This window comes from Physeter macrocephalus, chromosome 21, assembly GCF_002837175.3.
Source record: "Physeter macrocephalus isolate SW-GA chromosome 21, ASM283717v5, whole genome shotgun sequence".
Lineage (NCBI taxonomy): Eukaryota > Metazoa > Chordata > Mammalia > Artiodactyla > Physeteridae > Physeter > Physeter macrocephalus.
This window is the reverse complement of record NC_041234.1, coordinates 53474177-53497071: the sequence shown is the minus strand read 5'-3', so window position 1 is coordinate 53497071 and position 22895 is coordinate 53474177. Positions and strand designations below refer to the sequence as shown.

The 22895-nt window shown below is 37.9% G+C and overlaps 1 protein-coding gene and 1 non-coding gene across 2 annotated transcripts in view; one reads left to right on the top strand and one right to left on the bottom strand.

Annotated features, from left to right (window-relative positions):
- Window positions 1–20110, bottom strand: part of ATP7A (ATPase copper transporting alpha) — a 150456-nt gene extending 130346 nt beyond the window's left edge. Inside the window, exon 1 of the mRNA XM_024129492.3 lies at window positions 19893–20110. The gene's annotated coding sequence lies outside the window, so the exon portion shown is untranslated. The remainder of the gene's footprint in view (window positions 1–19892) is intronic.
- Window positions 11653–11725, top strand: TRNAV-CAC (transfer RNA valine (anticodon CAC)). Its single transcript has one exon. It is a non-coding gene; the product is annotated as a tRNA-Val (tRNA).
- Window positions 20111–22895: the final 2785 nt, after the last annotated feature.

Below are 22895 nucleotides of genomic sequence, written 5' to 3'. Positions count from 1 at the left end.
GCCACAGCAGTGAGAGGCCCACGTACAGCAAAAAAAAAAAAAAAAAAAAAAAAAAAAGAGGATTGGTAAAATAAATGATGACCCATGTATTCGATGGAATACTATACACCTATGAAATTTAAAATTTCTGACATACAAAGACAGTCAATAATATACTGAATAAGTCTTTTGTTTTCGAAGGAGACACAGACAGACTAAAGTGTGTTATGCTTGCATAGGAAAAAGTTTGGAAGACTATATAAAGTTATCTTGGAGAGTAGTAATTCTGACAGCGTTATGATGTTTTGCTGTACTTTATGAAGTTTTCTACAGTGAATATGTTGTTTACTGAAAGAGAGTGACTGGCAACTCATGTGGGATGAAACCCATAAATCCTAGGAATTAGACCATTCAGCTTGCTGCCCATGTATATTCCTCAAAAAAGTTCAAATTCCACTTTGGTTAATCCAATCCTGTTAGAATCCTGGGATATGTCTAGTTCTAGCAAGCTGTTTCACAAGGGTCATATGATACCTGATGTTTATGAGAAGATTTAAGTTTATTAGAAAAAGAGGCGCTAAAACTGAATGAGCCTTCTGAAAATGTATGTTAAAATCTTGTTCTCTATAACATTTAAAATTTCAGGATACTTTTGAAAGAAAAGTATTTATCTCTTGTTAGCACCTTCCATTTTCAGCTGCCTAGAGTGCAAGATAAATGCTTTTCTGTAAGAGTCCAAGAAGCTCAAGTAGATATTATGCTCACAAAATTTATCATTAACTTGCACAAACTGTCTACTGAATGACCTAGCAGTAGTAAACCTTCTGGTATGACCAGCAAATTCCAGTAAAGTGAAAAGGTTTTTTTGTTTGTTTTGTTTTGTTAATATATGATTCCCCATTTTTAACTAAAAAGGGCATTTCTATGACTTTCCACATGACACGAGAGTTAATAAAGTTACATTTACTTTCATTAATTGAATTGCACTTTATATGCTACCAAGTTGATAATATAGATCTTAAAAGGATAATTCCCTTTATTTCTGCCTGTGAAAGCTGACAGATCATAACAAATATTAACACTAACCAACAGCATGTCTATTAATTTGGTGAGAGCTGGCAAGAAAGGGCGGGGTTGGGAGAGAGAGAGAACCATCCCATTACTTCCAAACTTCCCTCGTGCTGCTCCTTTATAAACTAACACTTCCCTCCACACCCAAACCCTGGCACCCACTGATCTCCTTCCCTTCCTATAGTTTTGCTTTTTCAGATTGTCATATAAATGGAATCATACATTATGTAGCCTTTTTAAGTCTGGCTTCTTTCACTTAGCTAAATGCATTTTAAGATTCACCTATGTTATTGCATGAATCAACAGGTAGTTCCTTTTTTGTCATAATAGTAATATTCCACAGTGTGGATATACAACAATCTGTTTATCCATCAATTGAAATAACTGGGTTGTTTCCAATTTGGGGTGATTAACACTGAATAATGCTGCTATAAATATTCATGTAACAGGTTTTTGTATGAACATAAGTTTTATTTCTCTTGGACAGATACCTAGAAGTAAGATTGCTGAGTAATATGGTAAAAATATGTTTAATTTTGTAGGAAACTAACAAACTGTCTTCCAAAGTGGCTATACCATTTTTCATTCCCACCAGCAATGTATGAAAGTTCCAATTGCTCTGTCTTGCTAACATATGGTATTGCCGGGTTTTTGTTTTGACATTCTAATAGGTGTATCATAGTATCTCATTGTGATTTTTTTTTTTTTTACTTTACTTCTCAGAGCATTTTTAGATTCAGAGCAAAACTGAATGAAATGTACAAAGATTTCCCATTTACTCCTTTCGCCCCCACATACAACCTCCCCCACTATCAACATCCTGAATCAGATTGGTACATTGGTTACGATCACCACTGTGGTTTTAATTTGTATTTCTCTAATGGTTTTAATTTGCATCTGCCTAATTTGCATTTCCTTTCTTTGCTATTTGTGTATATTCTAGGTGAAGTGTCTATTCAGATCTTTTCCCTATTGGATTGTTTATTTTCTCATTGTTGATATTTGAGGGTTTTAAAATTTTATTCTGGATATAATTTTTTGCAAATATTTTATCCCAGTCTGTGACTTGACTTTTCATTTTGTTTCACAGAACAAAAGTTTTTGATTTTAATAAAGTCCATGTATCCATTTTTTCATTTATGGATTATGCTTTGGGGATAATACAGATTTTTAATCACATTTCTTTGTTTATGTCTTTCCTTATATAGAGTAACATTTCTCCTAGTTAGCAGCCTCGGACATAAAGCTGAGAACAAATAAAAACTGCCATCAATTCTGTTTAATGGGTTCAGAGTTTTAGCTTGGGAAGATAAAAAATGTTCCAGAGATGGATGGTGGTGATGGTTGGTTGCATAACAATGTGAATGAACTTAATGTCACCAAACTGTACACTTAAAAATGGTAAGTTTTGTTATATAATTTTACCATAATAAAAAGAAAAAACTGCCATCGTGCAACAATATGTCAGGAAAGTCTCTGTTCTAAAGCTCATGGACACTGTTTGGCAGCGGTGAAACCAAGGTAATGGAGCCAAAGCTTCACTCTGGACCCATGGATGATGAATGAGAGTCCATTTCCAAGATGAGAGGTAGCCAGCCAAAACGGACATTGCCCAGCATTTTATAGAAAGGTTTTCTCATTTAGTCTTCATACTTATAAGGAAGAAACTATACTATGCTTCTTTCACAATTAAGGGAACTGAGGCTTGGAGGGCAAAGTTGCCTGTTCAAGTTCATGTTTGAGTCAGTAAATCAAGGAATGAAGATGAGAGAAAACCACCAGACAATCTGACCTGAGAGCTCTCACTCCAGACCATTCCCTTACACTGTTTCCAAATCCATTGAGAAAAACTCTCTCTATTCAGCTTTTATTTTGAGATATATAAAAGTTTTAGGAAATTACAAATAATTTAACAAACATTCCTTGGGGATTGTTAAATGTAATTTCACTAGATTGATTTCTCAACGTACATTGAACAAAGATAAGCTATATGCTATCTTTTACTTTGCATTGGAGTGGGTAACAGCTCTACACCTCAAGTCAAATGGCTTGGTGTCAAATCCTGGCTCTGGCTTTGTGCTGAAATAACTTATGCATATTAATTCATGTGAATAAAATTTCCAATTTGGGGTGATAAAATCATATAGCACTAGAAGCTTATTCACTCAAAATGCGTTACTTATCCTATCTCAAAGCTCCAAAATATGCATAAGCCTCTTTGATATTGTGAAGACCCAGTAATGTTTAGAATAGTATTTTGAATCTCTATAAAACTTAGCTATTCTTGTTTACAAAAAAGAGTTACCAAAAAAAAAAAAAGAGTTACCTTGGACATATCACTTCATCTATAAAATGGTAAGTATTTAAGAACAATAGCTCTGGAATCAGGCTACCTTAGTTTTAATCCTAGCTCTGCTACTTGCCACATTTTAAGCCCTGGGCCTGTCACTTTGTCTATTTAAGCTTCAGTTTTCCATGGCTGAAAATAAGAATAATTATAACATTACCATGAGGTTAAAATGAGGCAATCTATGCAAATTGCTTAGTATAGTCCCATGCACAGTAAGCCATCAGTGCACATGAACTGCTGTTGTTTTTTATTAGCAATATTAAAATGTGTAAGTAGCATTAGGAATCAAACCATGGCAAGAGCATTTTGCAAATCTGCAGAGACAGCAATACTCTAAGTAATCAATTCTTAGAGAACTGTAACTTATCTCATCTGATGCTCATAAACATAGACCACTTCGTCAAAAGCTACCCTTGCCAGTCCCTCTGGATCACAATCTTCTTGTTTTATATTTTATCATACCACTTATTGCTATTTGATATCTATTTTCTCTGTTTACTTATTTACTGTCTTCTCCTTCCAAAATGTAAGCTCCATGAGAGTAGGGAGGCATAACGGTTAAAAAGACAGACTCGAGAGCCAGACTGACTGGATATGATTCCAATCTCTGCAGCTTTCTAGCTGTGTGACCTCAGGCATATTACTGAAGCTCTCTGCCTCAGTTTCCTTATCTGTAAGACAGGAATAGTAATAGCATCTGTTTCATAGGGTCATTATGAGAATTAAATGACTTTATATAAAGCACTTAGCAAAACCTAGCACACAATAAGCACTCAGTAAATGCTACTATTATTATCGATCTACTTCACTGCTGTCGCTCCAGCAGCTTGAACAGTCCTTGGCACACAGCAGGCACCCAATAAACATTTACTGAATAAATGAATTAGAAGAGCTCAATGCTGAGCCAGCCTTATAGCTCAAAAGTGTTCCTAAAAGAAAGAGTTGGGGATGAGGGAGAGAGACTAGGGCAAGGTACTTTCTGTGGGGTCAAAGCCTCTGTTCAGAACCCATCTTCCACCCTAAGTAAAAAAGGCCGCTGGTCACCATGGGATATCAACTAAATTCTAGAATTACCTTTGGCAGCTAGGGAAGTCCCTGGGTACCACCTCTTTCCGCAGCTAACATTTACTGAGTGGTTACTATGAGTAGTACTTTGCATGTATTAACTAATTTAACCCTTACAACAACCTTGAGGTAAACACTACAATTACCCCCATCTTACAGATGGGAACACAGAGGCACAAATAGGTTAAGTAACTTTAGCAAGGTCACGTAGCTAGTAAGTAGCTAATCCTGAATTCAAACTCAAGAAGTCTAGTTCTAGAGCCCATGCTTTTAGCAGCTAGCTGTCTTTTTCACTGTAGAACACTGACATGTTAGTGTCTGGAATTCTTTTCTCTAGGGTCATTTGTTTTTCAAGAGAAGAATTCTCCAATCTCCTGCCTGGGAAGCATATACCAGGACATTATGTTTGGAGCAAGGTGAGGGGAAGGGGCTGACCATTCAGTCTGCAGTCTTCCACTCAATCACCCTGTTCTCAGCCCTGTGTTTCAGTGCCCTCCACTCTGCCCATCATCTGAGAGCTCAGAGCCTTTCAGGTTCACTGAGGCCAGAGACTCTCCTCCTGGTCTCCTACCACCCAGGGCAGGTGGGGGTGAGGGGCAGGCAGGTGGATCACCTTACTGCAGCAGAAAATGGAAGAGACCTGAGGGGGCCAACCCCATTCTGTCAGTTTTTAAAACATTTCCCTTATTTTTAGCCCTGGATCACCTCCTTACCTTTTAGGAAAAACCACTTACCTTCAAGTTCTAAGCCTCTCATGAGTACTGTGCGATAAAAGAACTCACTTCTCACTGATATCCTTCTGCAGGCAGGGCCCCCCCTTCCTCTGCTTCCTACCTTCCAATGATGTGTTCAAACCACACCTGTGCTGACGTCCCTCTCCTGTTCTATTTGTCCTTGCAGGTTTAAGCCTTTTACAAGTTGTTTACTGACATATTAGTGGAGTTTGAGAAGGACAAGAGCTAAACATGTGTAGTCAGCTGACCATGTTTAACCCCATGTATTACTTTTATAATGATATTTAAAGGGTAGACTTCAGCTATCTGGAAAATTAACTTCTTCAAAATGCCTCATTTCTCAACGATGATCAATAAAAGGTACTATAGAACCCAAAAGACCATGGGTTGCACTTGGAGGCTCAATATCATGGGATTCCCAGAGGCTCACCTAAAAATTCTCTACTCAGTAAAGAAGATCCTATTAAACCCCCCAAAGTTGTTACATTTTAATTCCAAAACCAAAAATCTATAACTCTAGAGGCATTTGTTAAGATCACTTTACAGAGATGGAAAAAAAAAAAAGCTCTATTACTTTCTACAAATGTATATAGTGAGCCAAGGTTTTCCTTTGGTTCTCTGAGAAAAGTTTTGAGACAAAAGAATCTGGAGATAAAGGCAAAAAGGGATCTAGAGTTGAAACCAGAGAGACATTATGAGTAGAATATTCCAGAAATCCAAAGGAATAAGTTTCTAAGTGCAGCCTCCACTGTTAAGTGATACAATGAAAATATGTATGATGTCTTTGAAAGCCTGGATATTACAGACTCTTCTATAAGCAGAACAAGGGCTTTGGCATTGATAATGGGTTTTTTGTTTATTTGGTTTTAACCAAAATATATATTTTTTAATTTTTATATAAATTTTAAAGGTTACTTTCCAATTACAATTATTATAAAATATTGGCTATATTCCTCATGTTGTACAGTACATCCCTGAGCAGATCTTACACCCAATAGTTTGTACCTCCCACTCCCCCACCCTTATATTGCCCCTCCCACTCACTGGTAACCACTAGTTTGTTCTCTATGTCTGTGAGTCTGTTTCTGTTTTTTTTATATTTACTAGTTTGTTGTATTTTTTAGATTCCACATATAAGTGATATTATACAGTAACTGTCTTTCTCTGATGTATTTCACTTAGTATAATGCCCTCCAAGTCCATCCATGTTGTTGCAAATGGCAAAATTTCATTCTTTTTTATGGCTGAGTAATGTTCCATTGTATATATATATATATATATATATATATATATATATATATATATACCACAGCTTCTTTATCCATTGATGATAGTTTTTACTGAGATATTTTTTCTCTGGACTACCCTCCCTCTTAACTAACAGACTGCATTCAGAAAACTGTGCAGCAGAGTTAGAGGTATAGCTAATGACTCCAAAGGACAAATGCCTCCCACAGAGATGAAGTCTACAACTCTGTCTTCATTAACACTATTTAATCAGCCAAACCAAAAAGGTACCAAGTAGATTTATACCACCAACCCCATACACGCCAGTATTCAACTCATGTTGTAGGATACTGTAATACTCAGCATATGTGGTATAACTTGGTGACCCACTTTGCTGATTAAGCAAAGATATCTCCCCTATCAGGTAAGAATATAATCAATTGTGCCAGTACTTTTTTTTAAAGCAGCTAATATATTGATAGAAAAAGCATTTTGTCTTAATTTTTATAGTTGAAACATTCATGTGGTATAACTAAAACCTAAAAAAAATACATATTTATTTTTCACAATATTTTGACTTTTCCTAACGCCAATATTTCTCATAAATTTTCTTTTTATCAAATCAAGATCCAAAGAACAATTTTCAGCATGAAGTAATCAAATACTCCATAAAGATAGCCTAGATCTATATCCCCATCCACACCCCAATTCTCAATTCCTTTAATGTCCTGTTTTACAGACTTTGGTTAACAAAGGTGAAAATATGATAATGCTCCTCTTGTTCAAAGTTGAATCACTATCAGAATAGATAAGGATGAAAAATTATGTACTGGAAATGTATGGGAGTTCAGTTTATAAAAAGGAACTAGCAACTCAAAATTGTCAAGGACAACTGTTTAGCCAGGTATTTTTATATAGATGAATGAGAACAAATTCAGAGAAGGCCTACATCACTTCACATCCTTAAGAGTTTTTAACTGGCAATTTTCCAGTGCTTTGTTATCACAAGCAGAAGCCCTAATACTGATGGCTATATCAAATCCACTGAATTGCTGAGAAAAAATGTTATTTTAAACTCAATGTACAGTTGTTGAACAGAAATCAAGACAAATAGCCATCAACAATAGTTACTATTTTTAGAATTTGAAGTGCAAATTCATTACGATTGTCAAGAAGATTTTTTTTTAAGATTTCATTCCTTAGTTCTGTGATTCTGTGCTTTGTTAGGAAGCACTAGGATGAACTTTGTCATCTCACAAAACAAAGACTCTAAAATAGGCTGAGAAATTCAAGAAATAATCCCATTTACCACTGCATCAAAAAGAATAAAATACCTAGGAATAAACCTACCTAAGGAGACAAAAGACCTATACCCCCAAAACTATAAGATGTTGATGAAAGAAATCGAAGATGACACAAAGAGATGAAAAGATATACCATGTTCTTGGATAGGAAGAATCAATATTATCAAAATCACTATACTACCCAAGGCAGTCTACAGATTCAACGTAATCCCTATCAAATTACCAATGGCATTTTTCACAGAAATAGAACAAAAAAATTTTTAATTTAAATGGAGACACAAAAACCCCGAATAATCAAAGCAATCATGAGAAAGAAAAACAGAGCTGGAGGAATAAGGCTCCTTGACTTCAGACTACACTACAAATCTTCAGTCATCAAAACAGTATGGTACTGGCACAAAAACAGAAATATAGATCAATGGAACAGGATAGAAAGCCCAGATGTAAACCCACGCACCTATGGTCACCTAATCTATGACAAAGGAGGCAATGACGATACAATGGAGAAAAGACAGTCTCTTCAATAAATGGTGCTGGGAAAACTGGACAGCTACATGTAAAAAAATGAAATTGGAACATTCTTTAACACCATACACAAAAATAAACTCAAAATGGATTAAAGACCTAAATATAAGACCAGATACCATAAAGCTCTTAGAGGAAAACATAGGCAGAATACTCTTTGACATATATTGCAGCAGTATCTTTTTCGATCCATATCCTAGAGTGAGGGAAATAAAAACAAAAGTAAACAAATGGGACTTAATCAAACTCAAAAGCTTTTGCACAGCAAATGAAACCATAAACAAAATGAAAAGACAACCCACAGAGACTTCCCTGGTGGTCCAGTGGTTAAGAACCCACCTTCCAATGCAGGGGATGTGGGTTTGATCCCTGGTCGGGGAACTAAGATCCCACATGCTGTGGGGCAACTAAGCCCACATGCCACAACTACTGAGCCCACATGCTCTAGAGCCCGTGCACCACAACTAGAGAACCCATACACCACAACTAGAGAGCCCACGTGCCACAACTACTGAGCCCGTGCGCTCTGGAGCCTACACACCACAACTAGAGAGAAGCCCGTGCACCTAATGAAGAGCCCACACGCTGTAACGAAAGATCCCGCATGCCGAAATGAAGATCTCGTATGCCACAACTAAGACCTGACGCAGCCAAATAAATAAATAAATATTTTAAAAAAGAAGAAAAGACAACCCAGAGAATGGGCCAAAATATTTGCAAATGATGCTTCAGAAAAGGGATTAATCTCCAAAATTTACAAACAGCTCAGGAAGCTCAATATCAAAAAAACAAACAATCCAATCAAAAAATGGGCAGAAGACCTAAATAGACTTTTCTCCAAAAAAGACATATGGATGGCGAAGAGGCACATGAAAAGATGTTCAACATCGCTAATTATTATTAGAGAAATGCAAATCAAAACTAAAATGAGGTATCACTTCACACCAGTCAGAACGGCCATCATCAAAAAGTCTACAAACAATAAATGCTGGAGAGGGTGTGGAGAAAAGGGAACCCTCCTACATTGTTGGTGGGAATGTAAATTGGTACAGCCACTATGGAGAAAAGTATGGAGGTTCCTTAAAAAACTAAAAATAGAGCTACCATATGATCCTGCAATCCCACTCCTGGGCATGTATCTGAAGAAAAACATGGTTCAAAAGGATACATGCATGCCAATGTTCTTTGCAGTGCTGTTTACAATAGCCTAGACATGGAAACAACCTAAATGTCCATCGACAGAGCAATGGATAAAGAAGATGTGGTACACATAATAAGAATGAAATAATGCCATTTGCAGCAACATGGATGGACCTAGAGATTGTCATACTGAGTGAAGTCAGATAGAGAAAGAGAAATATCGTATGATATCGCTTATATGCAGAATCTAAAAAGAAATGATACAAATGAACTTATTTACAAAACAGAAACAGACTCACAGACTTAGAGAATGAACTTATGGCTACCAGGGGGAAAGGGTTGAGGGATGGGATAGACTGGGAGTTTGGGACTGACATGTACACACTGCTATATTAAAAATAGATAACCAACAAGAACCTACTGTACAGCACAGGGAACTCTGCTTAATACTATGTAATAACCTAAATAGGAAAAGAATTTGAAAAAGAATAGATACATGTATATGTATAACTGAATCACTTTGTTGTACACCTGAAACTAACACAACATTTTTAATCAACTCTACTCCAATATAAAATAAAAAATGTTTAAATAATAATAATTAATTGAGTGCTTTATGTTCAAAAAATAAAATTAAATAGGCTGAAATCTTTAGAAAGTTGGTTCTGGTAGAGTAAAAAATATTCTTTACTACAAAGAGCTATTTTTCCCCATTTTAAACATGCAGTTTTCACAAAAGTGGATGCTTCCCTTCAGTTAGTTAATAATTTAAACGGGGTTCGCCTTCTTAATTCTTAAAAACCCATGGGGAGTCAAGCTATAACTAAATCCTAAATTTTGGTTTAGTGTATTCTGTTGGGTCTTTGAAATAAATTAAAGCACTCCTTCTCTTGCCTTACCTGCCCTTTTTTTCTACTTCTGATCAAGGGTTCATGTGCACAAACACACACATGCATATAGCTAAGACACAGACTGAACTTACTAACATCTTTCAGCTAAAAACTAATTCTGACAACACCTCCTTTTGAAAAAGTTATGGCTATGAATGTGGGACATTAAAGTTGAACACAGCACAGAGAAAAGTGAACCGATCAAATTACGAAAAGTATAAGTGTCTATGTTCAAAGATGATACTGCCATACTTTGGTGCGAAACAAATACCTGGCTAGATACTCGCAAATCAGTCTCTTCAACACGCACACGCAATACTGAGTTTGATGGAAACGGCTGGATTAATCTGAAAAGCTTCATATCATAATTATAAGCCAAGTTCCTAAAAAGTGGGTAGAACTTGGGCAATATAAAAAGACATATATGCAGAACTAAAGCACCAGTTGAATAGAGAGGAAAAAGTTTTACATGGGAGCAGGAAAGCAGGTTTGCCAAGTCAGAATCGAGGGGTGCAGGTAGGATTATAGCAGGAAATAAGAATAACATAACTTTACATTCACATAGCACATTTCTGTTTACAAAGAAATCTTTCAAAAATTATTTCATTGGAGGGACTCCCCTGGTGGTCCAGTGGTTAAGAATCCACCTTCCAATGCAGGAGATGCAGGTTCAATCCCTGGTGGGGGAACTAAGATCCCACATGCCACGGGGCAACTAAGCCCATGCACCGCAACTACTGAGCCCGTGTGCCACAACTAGAGAGCCTGTGTGCCACAACAACAGAGCCCACATGTTCTGGAACCCTTGCACCACAACTAGAGAGAAGCCTGTGCACTGCAACGAAGAGCCCACATGCCGCAACTAAGACCCGATGCAGCCAAAAAAAAAAAAAAAAAAAAAAAATATATATATATATATGAATAGATTTTTTGGTATATTCATTAGGCAATTCATTAACTGGACATACATCGTTGGCATCAGACAGACTTGGATTTGAATCCAAATTCTGTTATTTATTAGCTCTGTGACCTCCAGCAAATTGTTTGATCTCTCTGACGCTCAGTTTCCTCATCAGAAAAATACAGATAACTCTTAAAGGGACTGTTAAAAGGAGTATATCAGATAACATATGTAAAGTGCTTGTCACATAATTCCATCTCCTCTTAACCTTACAAACATTGCTAAGTGCCCAGTATCTTTTTAGGTTCTGTGCTAGGCCCAGCTGGGGATACAAAGGTTAATGAATATGACATGGGCTCTGCTTTCAAGGGGCTCAAAGATGAAGGAAGGGAGTTCAGTGAAGAATTCACAGAAGAGATGCTTTAATTGTGTCTTTTTCCTTCCTTTAAAATGTAAGGAAGGGACTTCCCTGGTGGTCCAGTGGGTAAGACTCTGCATTCACAATGCAGGGGGCCTCGGTTCAATCCCTGGTCAGGGAACTAGATCCCTCATGCATGCCACAACTAAGAGTTCACATGCCACAACTAAGAGTCCACATGTCACAACTAAGACCAGGCACAGCCAAAATAAATAAATATTTTTTCTAAAAAAATAAGAAATAAATATCAACTGGATAAAAAGAGAAAATGTAGACAAGCAAATATAAAAATAAACAATAAATCAGTCCACCAACAAGAAACAACTAATGTTAAAATTTTGAGTTAGGGATGTATACGTGTGTGTATGTGTAAGTTTAGGAGGTTATGTGTATGTATGTATAAGCACACATTTTAAATAAAAATGATATGCTATTCTGTTTTATAACACGCTCCTTTTCATTCAACACTGATGAAAGAAATGTCCACATATCAAGGTATGGGGAAGTCATTCTGGTTTATATATGATTTAACTCGAATTTTATGCTAACTAAAACAGCCTGTTTGTGGCCTATCAAACATACATTGTACATCTGCTTTGATTATTAAAGAAAAGAGCACAATGACCAGAAGTAAAGAATGTCCATGTTAAAAATAAAGATTAAATGCCTCCCTTCCTGGACATCAATGCTGGTACTCATTCAATGATAGGCCTCCTTTCCAGGTGCCAATGTCATACTGACTAGCTGTGTACATGCTGATCTGTTCTGGTGTTTGGGGTTTTTTTTTTTTTTGAAACCTTGAAGGAATGTATCCCTGATTTGTTTGATGTTCTTTATTCTGGCAAGATATAAAACCATGCTGAAAACGATGCTTCTCTGGAGCAGTTCCTCAGAGTTATCTGAGAGGCTGTCTCTGGGCTATAGCCCTCAGTTTGGATCAAATAAAACTCTATTCCTATTATAGAATATCTATTGATTATTGATCAACAACACTATAATGAACATTTTTCTATGTCAGTAAATATTAATATATCATAATACCTAATACTTTTTACTATTTTATTCTTCACAACCCAACGGGATATGTACTATTATTACCTCCATTTTACAGATAATGAAATTGAGACACAGAGAGGGAAAGAAACGTTCCCAGGGTCACACAGCTATTAAGGGACACAATCAAAATTCGAAGCCAAGCATAGTCTAGAGTCTGTGCTTTTAATCACCAATACATATGCCGCAATTTTAAAAAGCTGAATACACTGTGGAAAACATTATCGAGGTGGCTCAAAAAACTAAAAATAGAACTACCATATGACCCAGCACTTCCATTACTGGGTATATATCTACTAAGAACAAAAATACATTCGAAAAGATATATGCACCCCAAAGTTCACAGCACCATTATTTACAATTGCCAAGATATGAAAGCAACCTAAGTGTCCATCAACAGAGGAATGGATAAAGATGTGGTGTACACACACACACACACACACACACACAAAATGGAACATTACTCAGCCATACAAAAGAATGAAATTTTGTCATTTGCAACAACATGGATGGACTTGGAGGGTATTATGCTTGGTGAAATAGTCAGATAGAGAAAGACAAATACTGTATTATATCACTTATATGTGGAATCTAAAAAATACAACAAACTAGTGAATATAACAAAACAGAAAGAGACTCACAGATATAGAGAACAAACTAGTGGTTACCAGTGGGGAGAGGGAAGGGGGGAGGGGCAACACAGAGGTAGGGGATTAAGAGCTACAAACTACTATGTATGAAATAAATAAGCTACAAGGATATATTGTACAACTCAAGGAGTATAGCCAATACTTAATAATAACCATAAATGGAGTATAACCTTTAAAAATTGTGAATCACTATATAGTACACACTGCTCTTAGGGCTTTACATGTATTAATTCATTGAAATCCCACTGTTATTGCTGCCATTTTGGAAATCTGAAGGAACTGAGGCACAAAAGGAAAGAGACCAGCTCAGGGTCATATAAGAAGTAAACAGAGGAGCTGGGGTTCTAACCCAGGCAGTGTGGGCCTGAGGCCCCACTCTTAACCCTATATTATACTGCCTCCCCAAAACAGTAGATCACAATACAATGGTGACGTTATGCCTTGAAACTATCAAGAGAATAATATCCAATAATCCAGAAAATGTAACCAGCAATGTCCCAATTTATGCTTGCTTATTAACTTTTATTATGTGTTCTTTTAGTACAGTTTAAGTTCTAAGCATGTTATAAATATCAAAGTCTGGCCAAGTTCAAAGATGTGTTTATTGTAAAGGTGAAAAAAACACATAGTCCATTTCTTTTCCTGGAAGACTCTGAGAATACAAATAAGACTACACCATTTTAAGTATTAGGTCATTTAGCTTACCCTTAAAAATGTAATTAGCTAAAAACAAAACTATGGTCTTTACTTTTGAACTTCGTTTGAAAGTACCAAGGAAATTTTGAGGTAATGATACTTTAATTTTTAATCATCAAATCAATTTGCTCATTCATACTTTTAAATAAGATAAATGACTGTTTACCTCTTTAGGACAAACAAGGAACTTAATTCCAATAGACCTAATTTTGCTCAAATGTCTATGTATTTTTTTTTTAAATACAGTTCCTTTATGTTAGATAAGAGCATAGGTTCTGAAGCCAGACTGACTGGCTTTAAATCTCAGTTTAGCTACTTGCTAGGTCTAGGAATAAAATTTGGCCCTATGAAAGAATATGTCAACACTTACCAAACTGCAAACAATAGACAAAGTACCAGATTTATTTTTTTCATACCAGACAAAGGAACAGTTCCGGTCTCCTTTACTTATGTGCACCCCCCTCCAAAAACAAGTAAGATTCAAAATCCCATGACTTACCATTTGCCCTAAAGTTAAGAAACAGGAATTCACGGGTTAGTTTTATACTAAACACAGTGGACAAACTCTTAAGCAATCTTTTTTTTATTGAGGTATAGTTGATTTACAATATTATATAGGTTTCAGGTGTTACAATTTTTAAAGGTTATATTCCCTTATAGTTATTATGAAATATTGACTATATTCCTTGAGTTGTACAAAATATCCTTGTAGCTTATTTATTTCATACATAGTAGTTTGTAGCTTTTAATCTCATACCCCTATCTTGCCCCTCCCCTCTTCCCTCCTCTCACTGGTAACCACTAGTTTGTTCTCTATGTCTGTGAGTCTGTTTCTGTTTTGTCATACTCACTAGTTTGTTGAACTTTTTAGATTCCACATATAAGTGATATCATACAGTATTTGTCTTTCTCTGTCTGACTTATCTTACTTAGCATAATACCCTCCAAGTCCATCCATGTTGTTTTGAATGGCAAATTTTTCATTCTTTTTTATGGCTGAGTAATATTCCATTGTACGTATATGTGTGTGTGTGTGTGTATCTATATGTAGATAAAGCAGCTGTCTGTATGTATCTATAGAGATATAGATACATACAGACAGCTGCTTTAAACATTCATCTGTTGATGGACACTTAGATTGCTTCAATATCTCAGCAATTGTAAATTACACTGTTATGAACACTGCAGTACATGTATCTTTTGTTTTTTTCAGGTATATACCCAGGAGTAGAACTGCTAGGTCATATGGTAGTTCTATTTTTAGTTTTTTGAGAAATCTCCATACTGTTCTCCACAGTGGCTGCACAAATTTACATTCCCACCAACAGTGTATGAGGGTTCCCTTTTCTCCACATTCTCATTAGGCAATCTGAATCATACCTTAACACTCAAGGTCAAATATTAATTTATTCCTTTATCTATCATCAGATGATGAATTTAAGGCTTTAAAACTCTCTGAAGGCTAGGAAGGTTTTTATGACTAAAATTAATCCTGTTATCATCTAGCTAGAAACAGATGAGTAAGACAAAATACTTTGCTTTTGATGCACAATACTTAATGACATATGACACCAATCTGATTGTTAATACATAAAAAAGTACTTACAGTTGTGATTAGTACTTAATACCAAGATATTGTGGCTGTAAATTTGAACTAAAAAGTGATATTTAGAACTAACAGTGAAATGGTATAGTAAAATAAGAGAAAGCATTTATTGGCCAAAATGAAATTAGCTGTATACAAATAATTTAATATTAATATTAGTGTTTTAATATTATTAATATATTTACCAATAATCAATACAATATACTTTCTATTTTAATTTAATACTATTAGATTAATGATTAATTTAATAATTCAATTAGAATTCTTAGAGCAAATAACTTTATCATCACGAAAAAATTAGACACCTTTTTTCCCTACCATTTTAAGTGCAAGGATCAACAAAGGAAACTACGCATGGAAAAAAAAAAAGAAATTAGATGTGGAACTCTGTAACAACTAAGCTCTCTAAGCTTTTGTTAGCTCAAGGATCAACTCTTTTTTTTTAAATTTATTTTTTGGCTGTGTTGGGTCTTCGTTGCTGCGTGCAGGCTTTCTCTAGTTGTGGCAAGTGGGAGCTACTCTTCGTTGTGGTGCACGGGCTTCTCATCGCGGTGGATTCTCTTGTTGCAGAACACGGGCTCTAAGTGCGCACACTTCAGTAGTTGCAGCCCGTAGGCTCAGTAGTTGTGGCACGCGGGCTCTAGGGCACACGGGCTTCAGTAGTTGTGGTGTGGGGGCTCAGTAGTTGTGGCTCACGGGCTCTAGAGCGCAGGCTCAGTAGTTGTGGCGCACCAGCTTAGCTGCTCTGAGGCATGTGGGATATTCCCCGACCAGGGATCGAACCCATGTTCCCTGCATTGGCAGGTGGATTCTTAACCACTGTGCCACCAGGGAAGTCCAAGGATCAACTCTTAAGTATCCTCATGACCCCAGAGATCAGCTACAAATTTATCCTAAGTAGTCCTGAGAATTTTGTTTAGCGGGCTCTCTGCTGTGCAATCCTTCCTCTCTGTTCTTCACCCTCTGTTGACACTGTTTCAGGTCTTAACAGAAGCCCTTTTAATGCCCTTCTCTCCTGAGTGGCGGGTAGCACGCTTCAGGTGAACGTTCAAGAGATCAGAAACCATTTCTCCAAAATTACAAGAAATATACAGTGTTCTGCAAACTCAGGTGGGAGTAGGGGAAGGAAGTAATTCCAGTATTATTCGCTCCCTATCTGCTTTGGTTGTGACATCAAATGCACAAGCAGATCAGGAGCAATTACTAGAGCATAAAACAAAACACTTGAACTTTTTTACAAACAAAATCAACTAAGGTAAATGGTCAGCCTAAAACAATTTCCCTAAGATGTGGAGTAACCCATTTATTCCAATTAGTAAATTCTTAAAATGTCCTCCTGATTATAGGTCTGGAAAAGTGGACTTCTACACTAGAGAATTATAAAGTAAAAATAGGTAAAAAAATTTAATCCTTCAGCCATAGCTGTATAATTATAAATATAGATGGAAAACACAGGCCAAAGCACAGCTAATTGGCTCATTTTATCCTCATTTCCCTCAAGGATAGAAGTATCTGTGAAAACTGATGTAATCTACCGATATCCTACACAAATATGAGCCCACAAAGATGAGGAAATCAATTTTCTTTTCTCTTTCTTTTTTTTTTAAATTTATTTTTGGCTGCATTCGGTCTTCGTTGCTGTGTGCCCGCTTTCTCTAGTTGCAGCGAGCAGGGGCTACTCTTCATTGTGGTGCGCCGGCTTCTCATTGCGGTGGCTTCTCTTGTTGTGGAACACAGGCTTTAGGCACACAGGCTTCAGTAGTTGTGGCACGCGTGCTCAGTAGTTGTGGCTCACGGGCTTAGTTGCTCCTTGGCATGTGGGATCTTCCCGGGCCAGGGCTCGAACCTGTGTCCCCTGCATTGGCAGGCAGATTCTTAACCACTGTGCCACCAGGGAAGTCCCAGGAAATCAATTTTCTAATAGTGCTGGAGAAACTAGAAACATACTTATGAAACCAGAAACATCCTACCCTTTCACTTTAATGGAACACATTCTAAAAGTATTGTGACACTATTTCTGCCATACTATCTCAGCAAGTAAGTAAGCAAGTTATATCACGTGAAATCAACCTGAATACTGTGATTTATAAATGAAACACATGGTTGCTGGGACAATAGACTGAACTGAAATAGGCCAACTGTCGCCTGCCTCTCCCACCCCCCAGCCTCACTGTGATTTATGTCCTAAGAAAGATTTCTGTTTAAAAACAAAACTGTAAAACCTTTAAAAGCTGAACTTCCCTTTAACAAAGATAAGTAGAAGGAATTTTGAGACAAAACTCCCAAATATTATTCTCATTTATTCCAGTGCCTGTATCATGTCAGACAAACCTCTCCTCACAATTTACTTTCCCAACTGGCAAAAGAAAATTATTTTCACTCATTGGGATGTCAAAAGTCTTGATTAAAGTTTGCCAAGCATTTAAAAATATGTGGATAAAAGCAGTTATAATGAGGAATTTATAAAAAGGAATGTGTTGCCTTAGATCCCTCCCAGAAGTAAAGGTTGTGGTATGTTAGTTAGGGTTATTTTTGCTTGCTCTCTCACTCTCATTTTCAAACAAATTTTACCACTTCTGCATGCATTTTTCAAAGAAAAACAACCTTCTTCATTACAGACCAGGGGTGTTAACCTATCCTTTGGAGTGTTTAATCTAATGCTACCTAAAGGTCAAGAATCAAGATCTTTCTAAAACTATGATTGTAAAAAAATAGTTTCTATCAGGTTAAGAAGGCCAGTAGAGAAATCATTTTGGAGGAGACAAGGAAATACAGAAATTCCTTGGGGAAAAGTTGGAACGCCTTCTGACTTCAGACAGTGTTGTTATTCACTCCCAGCAATTTTTTAAAAAAAGAGTCCAAATTATATTTAAGACACGACACTCAGTCAGAATTAAAATATAGCAAGCTTTACTTTTTCTCTTTTACATTTGAGTTTACATCAGAATTAAATCTCACACATTAACACTGCTTTTGTCACTTCATGGGTTTTCTTCCTATATATAAGCTTTTTTATTGGCTGGAGGGTAGTCGGATATGGTTGTAAGCTTACCAGTTTTGAATTCTATATTTTTTTTCTTTCAAACAGTGACATTTTGGAAGATGTGGCTGTGTTAAAGATGTTGATGTACAATGTATTGCTGGATGCATCTTTCCAGCCCCCCAAGCCTTTGCTCACATTATTTCATGTACCTGGGCTGTCGTCCCCTACCCTCCATTCCTGCAAAGCTAAATCCTATCCATTTTTCAAGGCCCAGTTCAAAAGCTCCCTTCCCTACACTCTCATAACACTTTCTGTTTCTAATATACATCACTGAGATTATAAGGGTGTATCTGTCTTTCCTACTACATTGTGAGACCCTTCAGTACAAAAAGGAAAAAAACCCTCTCATGTCATGACTGTAGAAACAAGAAAGTTTGAAAGATTAAAAAAATAAAATCTCAGTTCAAAATATTCTTTAAAAAGGATAAGCAATGTAGTTATTCAGTAAGTGGGGCTGCTAGAATCCATTGTCTTCATAACTGAACTCAACTTGAATGCAAACTCTCTTGAGGCTAGGGACTTCATCTTATTTCTTGTGTATACCCCCTACCGCCCCCCACACCTCAATATCACCTAATTCAATGTTCTGCATATCTTAAGTCTCAATACAAAGTCATACCACTGTAGATGAAGAGGGTGTAATTAAAACAAAAACCAGATGCTGAATAATATTAACCTGCGAAACGATGAAAGAGTTGCCGGTGCTTAGGATAAATAACTTCGACGTCTACAACAAAAAGTGTCAAAGACAAAGATGCCACAGGGTGCAACAAGGATGGAGAGTAACTTTACTGGGAAGGGGTCAGAATAAAAAAAATGAAATGGAAACAAGAGTGCTCTCTCAGTTTACTTCATGCTCCCAGAGCGAGACAAGAAGCAAAATATCTAATTTCTTTACATTATTTCATTAATAATGGTGATCAGTCCATGTGATCTCCAAAACCGGGCACAGACCTTCTTGTACCTTCAATTAATTAGGTAACATGGGCTATGGATGATCAGGACACTTCCTCAGGAGGGGACAAGAAAGCGACAGGGGTCAGGACCCAATCTTCCCTCCTCTATCCCCTGTTAGGGGAGGTAAACAAATGTGTAGTGAATACCTGAGCTGTGAATCAGTGAGAGTTTGGAAACTCCCCCAGATTAAAATCACCTTCTCGCCACACTCGGTAGTACAGACTGACAGTACAGAACACCCCTCCTGTAGAATGGGACGACGGGAAGCCGACATAGGACTTACCTGTTTTTTCTGTCCTATGGTTAAACCTCCGGAGCTACGCAGCCGGTGGTGGCGACAAATCCAGGCGCGTAGGCTCCGATCTCACACACCAGGAGAAGTCACAGTAACTGCGGCGGCGATGGCGGCGACGGCGGCGGCGACCGCGACGGCCGCGGCGTCGCCAACTCCTCCCTGCGCTTCTTCCCCGAGCCGCCCGGCCGCCGCTTTTACCCCACCTTCCCCCCCAACTTCCGGGTGATGCCCCGGCCGGAAGCAGCCGGCGAGGCGGTGGGGGACGCGTCACGTGAAAGGGGAAACGCCCAGACTGGAGTCAAGCTTCTCCCCCTCCCTGTTGCGCCCGGCCTGACACACAGCCGCCAGCGAGTCTTCCTTTTTGGCGCTGCAGAGAGTCCTCTTCCCCGCTCACCAAAGACAAAACAAAAAAAAAACCCACCAAAATCTGCAGTTTCCTAACCTGAAGCCAAGAAGTACCTTAGACCTACTTATAAATCTTCCTCTGGATAGTTCAGCCTCTCACAGCATGACATTAACGTGCTCCTGTTAGACTGTGTAGCCTGACTCCAGATGAATTTACCCTCATCCCTCAATCGAAAAATGATCTCTTCGCGCTCTCCGGTGAGGTCGTGGGAAACCGTGCTGATTCGCGCAAAATGGAATTCGCTTTGCTTCACTTCCGTGTTTCTCCAACAGAAAGGTGAACAGATGTGCATCAAAAGTTAAAAAAAAAAATCGGTGGCTGAGGCTTGGAGGAGTGACATTAGATTCTGAGTGAGAATACCACACTTAGGTAAACTTGGAAGGCCCAGGAGGCTAAAGCTTTTCTGCAAAACAGATGCGGGGAACACTGAGGGGTCTGTCCCAGCTCAGCATCCAGCGGACAAATCTTGTCAGTGGATTCTGCCCTGCTGTCCACCGTGCCAATGCAGTCAGTCAAGCTGCGCGGCGGAGCCTTGGGTTTTGCTTTCCCGAAGAATTGGTTCGTCTTGGGCGGCCACGGAGAAAACCCAAACACTGGAGCAAAACCAGAAACGGCAGCAGAGCACACCATTTCCTTTTGAGGAAACTAGTGAACTTACATGATTGTTAGCATTCAAGGAAAAGCTACTTTATTCCCTGGCAGATTGTACAGCAGATGTCTAGAACTTATTCATCTTGCATAACTGAAACCTTATACCCATTGGTTAGCAACTCCCCATTTCCCCCTACCCTCTGCCCCTGGCAACCACCATTCTATTCTCTGCTTCTATGAGTTTGACTATTTTAGATACCTCATCTTAAGTGGAACCATGCAGTATATGTCATTCTATGACTAGCTGATTTCAGTTAGCATAATGTTCTAAAAGTTCATCTATGTTGCCATATACTGCAGGATTTCCTTCTTTTTTAAGGCTGAATAACACTGCACTGTATGTATATACGTATTCGTTAGCCATTTGTCTGTCGATGGACATTTTTTTTTTTTTTTTTTTTTTTTGCGGTACGCGGGCCTCTCACTGTTGTGGCCTCTCCCGTTGCGGAGCACAGGCTCCGGACGCGCAGGCTCAGCGGCCATGGCTCACGGGCCTAGCCGCTCCGCGGCATGTGGGATCTTCCCGGACCGGGTCACGAACCCGTGTCCCCTGCATCGGCAGGCAAACTCTCAACCACTGCCCCACCAGGGAAGCCCTGTTGATGGACATTTAGGTGCTTTCCACATCCCGGCTGTTATGAATAGTGCTGCAGTGATCATGGGAATGCTAATGTCTCTTCAGTTCTTTTGGATAAGTACCCAGAAGTGGGACTGCTGAATCATATGGTAGTTCTATTTTTAATTTTTAAAGAACTTCCATACTGTTTTCCTTAGCAGCTGCACCAACAGTGTACAAGAGTATCAATTTCTCCACATCTTTGCCAACATTTGCTTTTTTGTTGTTGTTGTTCATAACCATTCTAACATGTTTGAGGTGATATTGTGGTTTTGATTTGCATTTACCTGATGATTAGTGATGCTGATTATCTTTTCATATATGATTGCCATTTGTATATCTTTAAGAAATATCTAATCAAGTCCTTAGCCCATTTTTTAAAAATTTATTTATTTTTGTCTGCATTGGGTCTTTGTTGCTGTGCGCGGGCTTTCCCTAGTTGCGGCAAGTGGGGGCTATTCTTTGTTGAGGTGCGCAGGCTTCTCACTGTGGTGGCTTCTCTTGTTGCAGAGCACGGGCTCAGTAGTTGTGGCACATGGGCTTAGTTGCTCCGCTGCATGTGGTATCTCCCTGGACGAGGGCTCAAAGCCGTGTCCCCTACATTGGCAAGTGGATTCCTAACCATTGTGCCACCAGGGAAGACCCCTTAGCCCATTTTTAAATTGAGTTATAACTTTTACTGTGGAGTTGTGGGAATTCTTTATATTTTGGGGAGCATAACCCCTTATAAGATATATAGTTTGCAAATATTTTCTCCTATTCCCTAGATTGCCTTTTCACTCTGTTGTTTCCTTTGGTGTGTGGAAACCTTTTAGTTTGATGTAGTTCCACTTGTTTATTTTTGCTTTTGTTACCTATGCTTTTGGTGTCATATCCATGAAATCATTGTCAAGACCAATGTCATGAAGTTTTTCCCCTATGTTTTCTTCTAGGAGTTTTATAGTTTCACGTCTTACATTTAAGTCTTTAATCCATTTTGAGTTGATTTTTGTGTGTGCTGTAAGATAAAGGCCCAATTTCATTCTTTTGTATGTGGCTACCTAGTTTTCCAACATCATTTGTTAAAGAGACTATCCATTCCCCATTGTGTATTTTTGGCACCCTAATTCAGTACAGTTGCAGGATACAAAATCAACATATAAAAACCAGTTGCATTTCTACATATTAACAATGAACTGTCTGAAAAGGAAATTAATTTAAAATCCCATTTACAATAGCATAAAAAAATAAAACACTTAGACCTGGAAAAATTGTAGATGAACTGGTTTGCAGGGCAGAAATAGAGACACAGATGTAGAGAACAAACATATGGACACCA